Source organism: Pinus tabuliformis, chromosome J (assembly GCF_031772625.1).
Source record: "Pinus tabuliformis cultivar Carrire ecotype Pingquan chromosome J, CPIR1, whole genome shotgun sequence".
Lineage (NCBI taxonomy): Eukaryota > Viridiplantae > Streptophyta > Pinopsida > Pinales > Pinaceae > Pinus > Pinus tabuliformis.
Window position 1 is genome coordinate 1,187,796,535 of NC_142295.1, and position 6,769 is coordinate 1,187,803,303.

The window sequence follows — 6,769 nt, forward strand, 5'->3', positions numbered from 1 at the left end:
GTGATTAGTATTTAATGCAAACAAAGCTAGATAAGTAAGGAAAACTGAAAATGAAAATGGTAATAGAATACTTATCTTTGGAGGTTGATGAGGGCTCCCTCCAAGATTGAGGGATACCTATAACCTTTAAAAATAGATAAAAATGTTTTTTTCCAAAATATGTTAAACCTAAAAACTAGAAATCAAAATAACAATAGCTTAAATCAAAGGACTTAGTAGTGTAAGTCCCTTAAATCTAATTCTTCGGGATTAGTCTTCTTTGGAGATCATTCTTCAGTGACACTGGCTTGATCCCTGCTTCTTTTCTTGATCTTCAAATTGTCAGGGCAGTCACTTCTATAGTGACCCATCTTGTAGCATTGCTAGCATTCTATCTTGGACATATCAACCTTCTTTCTTGGCCCTTTTAACTTCTTGGAGTGCCCCTTCTTGTGAGAGTCGTAGTCTGCATTTGACACCTTTTCTTCTTTGTTGTTGGATACTAAGGAAAATTTAATTTCTTCTTGGGTGCAAGTGTTCCACAATTGTTCAAAGGTGGGGGCTTCTTTCCAACTATTGAGAACTGAAGCAAAATAACTCCAAGTAGGTAGTAATCCCAATAGTGTAGTGATTACTAGCTCCTTCTCTAGTACTATTTCATTTATGGCTTGAAGTTCATCTCTGATCCTTGATATCCTTACAAAGAAGGAAGTGACAGTATCATCCTTTGTCATCTTTGTAGTTCTTAACTCATTCTTCAAGCTTTCTACTAGACCAATGTTCTTGATAGTGAATAATTTTTTCAATGCTTCATACATTTCTTGAGCATGGTCTATAATGGAAATATATGGGACAAGATTGTCCTTAATGCTTTCTATCATCAGAGTCATAGCCAATATCTTCGGTTCTCTATACTTAACCTTGTTTGCATCACTAGATTCTTCGGTAGGTTTCTTCACCTTCCCTCTAACCATATCCAAGACCTTGTTCATTTCAAGAATGAGGTCAATTCTCTTCTTCTAAGATCTGTAGTTTGATGCTCCTTCCAATTTGTTCTCATTATTTAATGTGTTAGACATTTTCCTTGAAGATAGTGAGATTCTTCTCTTAGAAGAGCTTCTTATATGATCCTTTGATTAATCCTTTAGATTCCTTCTGGTGGATATTCAAAACTGCCTTTTTCCTCCTTCACTTTAGCTCTGATACCATGTTAGAAAATCAAAAAGGCAAAAATATTTTCTTATATAGATACTTACTTATGATTATTTTATCTTTATGTTCTTCTTTTTATCTTTTAGATCATCAAGCAATTACCAAGACAATAACACAAGGAAAAACCCAGTGGACAATTCTTCCTTCAATAGTTTCTCGAGATAATCCAAGGCTCTGGACCCAGACAAAGATTCCCTCCACACCAAGTCAACCCTCAATCCTTCCTGAAGATGACAACCCTTCACAAGCAACTTTGACCTGGTAGCATCAGCAGTAGCTTCGACCTAGCAGATGTAGCAGCAACAGCTTCGACCAAACTTGGAAGAATTCAATCTCCTTTGATACACCGTGGAATTGAGTAAGAGTTGTGCAAAATTTCGATCTTGAGGCATTCCATCTTTCTCCAAATACTCACATTTCCTTTTAGCTCCTTTTTTAGCCCTTAACTAGCTTCGCACTTTTCCAGCTTCCGGCTTCAGAGATCGAACTGTGTGAGAGAATGAGATGTTCCAAAATGAATTCAAACTCCTTGTATTTATAGCCTTCTAGGGAGGTCGAATTACTTGTCTTGAAGCTAACTTGATCTTCTTCAGGCCGAATTGGTGTGGAGGAGACTAAATTCATTTTTGACTCAAAAATAATTCATTTTACATGATTCGAAAGCCCAAGAAGGGTCTCTTTAAATGTACAATGGCTCTAATGACTCTGAATAAATCTTAAAATTCCTCAATGGGGACTTTGACCTAAAACATGATGAACCAAGCATGAAACCCATGCTTTAATAAGTCATATAAATAATAATAAAAATGTTTTCTTCATTCTTTTGATAAGTACATCTCAAATATATCTATGAATACCGAACCTAGTTACAAATTTCAATAGTGGAAAACCGAATTATCCAATGTTTGGAGCAACATTGGGTAAATTTTGGGGTATCTGGGGCAAAAGACCCAAATTAGGGGTTGCATTTGCAACCCCTCACATTTGAGTAACCCCCACTAAATAAATCTATAAATAAAGGAGAGTTGGAATCACATTTTCATCGTCGAATTGGATTGAATTTGCTGAAAATATTAGCGAGAAAAGGGTTCCTTGATTTGTGCCTTAATCATAGGAACTGGAACGAATTATTTCTTCTATGCATGAATCAAGTTCCTAAAATTTAGGATATTCCCTATAAATTATGATGAATTCCTATAATTTAGGAATCAACCCCTAAAATTAGGATGAGTTAATATGCAGTAAATTGATGTGTTGAAATTGAAAGTCGAGTTCTCAGTTTTCTAGTGTGACTTGATTGAGGAAAAACACAAGTGATTGAGTTTCAAGTGGTTGACTTGAAATGGGACAAGTTGCATGAGAAATTAATTCATGCTAACTCAATCAATCACAAAATTGTTCCCTGATTAGAAAACTCACTAATTTCAACCATTCAAATTGCCTTTAAAAGGAGGAACGAAGGCATGCATTTAATCATTGTTTTGGTGAGCACGAGTTGGTGAAACCAAGCAATAGAAAGCACAATTTTGTGCATGGAGCTTGTGAGAGGTAGAATGTGCAAGAAAAACTTGTGCATAGATTGGTAGAGGGAAACATAGATCAATAGTCTTGCAAGGGTTTCAAGATTAGAACAAGCAGGAAAGACAAGTGTGTCAAACTGTGTATGCGCAGTCTCCATCTCAGACTTCCCAGGTAGAACTGCGCATTGCACAATATCTAGCCTCACACTGCACCACTGGCTGTTGACACTACGTAATGCACAGCTCAAGCAGTCAATCTCTCTCCTTCACCTCAAAAATTATGCAATTCTCCTAGTAAGTGAATTGTTTGTTGTTTGATCTTGCTTTGTAAGTTGATTTGCTAAAGCTAATTTGTCTTTGCCATGAGTGCTTTTTCCTCCCACAGGTATTGTAGATGTTGAACATTTATCTTCATCAGTGACTGACATCATGGCACCAAAGAGATCTGCTTCAAAGGATACCACAGAGAGCAGCACGGGGGAGGCAATTAACAATACGCTAGTTTACTTGCTAGTTTATTCGGACTCAATTGTTTGTAGAAAAGGAATCAAATATCACATGGCAGAAGGTGAATGAAATTTTCTTAGCAAGAACCTTCAAAGCAGATCTAGAAGACCGACAGGTGTATGTCAATGTCCAACGGTCAGGGCTACACAAGATTGCATGTAGATATCCGGCTTTTCCATGCACATACGTTGTCAGCTGCATATTATCCCATACATATCCAAAGACTATGACTCTCAATAGTGCCAACGGAAAAAGGCTTGTTTCTTTTCTAGCACTGGATTATCATCTTATGTACCATTTGTCGGAGCTAGAATCGCTCATGGATTCGTACTTTTATGTGACAACCAACTACTTGAGCACCAAGGATATTGTTAAAGGTTGGGTGAAAGAGCCAACAAAGTTCCGTCAGACACCCACCAACACCTACAAGACAAAATCTTTTAGGGGGGTCTATCAACTCTTGATAGTTTTATGTTGCAGAATCTACAACCAGCAGAGCACCAAGACCTCTCCTGAAGGGTGGGCATTCTCACTGAACTAGGTTGTGAATGAAGGTAAACCATTCAATTGGCCAAAATTGTTGGCTCAACCACTACAGATCCATGTACCCAATGCCCTGAATCCTCCCAAGGGCGGGCAAGCTAGATTTTACATGTATGCATATCTATTGGATGCAATCTGTGCACACAATTCATTCCCTGCATGAATTGGACTTAGATGCCATGGGAGCTTGCCATGTATGTTTATTGCACGCTGCTTTCGGAGTGCATCCATAGAGGAGTGATGGAGAAGCTAACTGATCACTTCCTCATTCCATTGTATAAGTTGATCTTTGAGGAAGAGCCACCTTGCATGTCATGTGAGTCAATGGAAAGAGTGTCGGAGATAGAAGATTGGTTTGCCTCACCAGATGACACTTTCCTCAGGTTGTTCGACGGATAAAATTCTCTGCATCTTTTACCAAGGTATGCCACTGATAAGTTATTCATATAAGAATTTGTATATCATCTCTCCACGTGGTTGTCAACATATTTGCACAGGAAGAAGAAATCCCCTTGGCCAACTCTTCCTATGCAAATTGGATTGTACGAGATCAAGAATATGAAAGTCACTGATACTGAAGGAAAGACGATAGAAAATTTCGCATTCGATAGTCTAGACTTCAATCTGTATGATCCCCATAATGTTTGTATAGACCACTATGCGAGGATTCATTTCTAGTGGCTAAGCAGTACCTTTCATTGATCGGAGGAGGAACCATAGAAGAATTGTTACAATGTCTCCAAGTCCCGTGAGCCGATTAGTTTTGCAGGAACTTCACAGGTTACTCCACAGAAAGAAATCACTCTAGAAATAGTGCCAGCGGAAGAACACAACCCAGTGTGTGAGAAGAGGAGGAGGAAAGTTGTGCACAGTCCAGGGGGAGAGTGAAGCCGCAAGATGAAAGCAGATTCAGTCATACTTAAAGTGGCCATAGTAGCGTAGAAGAATAGGAAACAGAGGGTGCATGAAGCAGAACAAAAGTAGAGGGAAGAGCGAGAGCATAAGAGATTAGAGGAAGAAACGCAGAGGCAAAAAGAAGAAAGGCGAAAATTAATAGTAGAAGAAACAACACAAAGACAAGTTGAAGAACAAGAGGAGGACAGCAAACAAATGCATGATAAGATCTCACTCGAGATTGAGGAGTTGATCGAAATCCAAGAAATGGAGGAGGAACCAAAGCCACAGAATCAAGATGTCGACTTGATGCCAAGTACACAGCAGGTCACCATTCAGTTTTCCCATCCTCCGACAAAGCAAGCTCCAAGCAAGGAAGAGGAAATTTTTCATCTTGATGATAATCCAGTTATGGACACATGCAATCTGACTTATGACGAGCTTTAGAAAAAGATTGTACAAGCATGGAAGAAACATTTTCTAGACAACCTCACATCTCCTGCATTTATTAGAGAAAGGGTGATCGTGATAGACACCAGAAGAAATCCAGGTGCCATTTCCGCAGCCAACTTGGCCTTCGCAAGTGCTACAAAGTCAAATACAGACTATTTGATCATAGAACAAACAATTGGCAAAGAACTTGCAGGTTGTTAGGAAAGAGGTTGAACAGCTCCGAGCATAGTTACAAAACACAGCTCCCGCATAGGTCTATCTAGAAGAATTGAAGGTAGCGATACTCAACGAAGTATCAACATTGGGAGAGACCATGCAGAGTCTTTATGAGGAGCTTGTTACCATGCATAAGGTAGTTTTCCACTTGCATGGGTTGCAGTAGAAATGTAAAGATTATGTCAAAAATCTCAAGGTTGTGCAATCAGTGATTATTATCGTGCATGAATAGTCAATGCAATATAAATGGGCACCGCTTGAATTGGGAAAGAAGACAAGGCAAGAGGCAGAGTTGGAGAAAGCAAAGGTTCGGATGTTCATCCAGAATAACAAACAACTCGCCTCATTCATTGCCAACACTCAGGCCTCATATGCACGATTGTACAACAACCTAGACTTTTTGGTAAAATCGCACGGGATCCCCTCAGTGAGCTCACTCATGAAGACCAAATGCAAAAATCAGCTCAGGTGGATTGAAGAATACTTGGAACATTTGAGACAGATAGCCATCAAGGAAGATCTTGAAGTAAATAGACAGAATATGCAGAAGTACATTGGTGGCCCTCTCCAAATCAACAAAAATTGCTCCTGCGCAAGAAAAAAACACAAATTGGTTCCAAATCAATGTACCCAAATGCCATGGAGGCTAGAGTCTGCTTCCAGACTGACACCATCACACAGTTTGGGGATATCATCGCTCAGTACAAAGCTTGACATCATTACATAACCAAGAAACATAAAGTTGAAGTTGTTGCACCGGAGTTTCCCCAAACTCAAGCTTAATTGTTTTGTCTTATTAGGTTGTCTAATTGGCTCTACCCACTTTTGTCTTATATGGGTACGAGTATATTATAATATTATTTTATAATTAATTTATAAGTGGAATTCCAAGTGTCAATATTGGAATGTAAAGAGCCATGATGTAATGAATGTAAAGACTCATTTTGTAAAGAAGTTGAAAAGTCATGAGGGAAGTCTAAGAGTAACAAGGGGAAATGAATAGTCACCACTTTTGTTATAAATAGACCCTCATAACTCATGTAAAGGCCTTTTAGGAGCCAAGATTTTGGCTACACTTTTAGCTTAGAATCAGGAACTTGGCAGTTTGTGAGAGTCTTGGCTTCTCCATAGCATAGAGGGAGTATCTTTCTTTGGAGGAGCAGGGGTTGACTTCATGTTCCACTATTGGGGCTAGTGGTTTGTCAATGGTATATGTATGATTGGAACTTTCACTTAATAAAATCTCAGAGCCGACACATTTTCATGCATACGTTGTGAATATCATAGGGCTATTCTTGTTATGTTTGCGAAGTATGTTATTTAACTTACGCTTACGCTTATGAACTATTTTGTTTGCATTGGTATGAATCTTGTTGAATACGTGTTGTTGTGTAATCTCATCACTGTGAATTTGTGAACTATTTCGCAGATTAGCTTGTGATGTC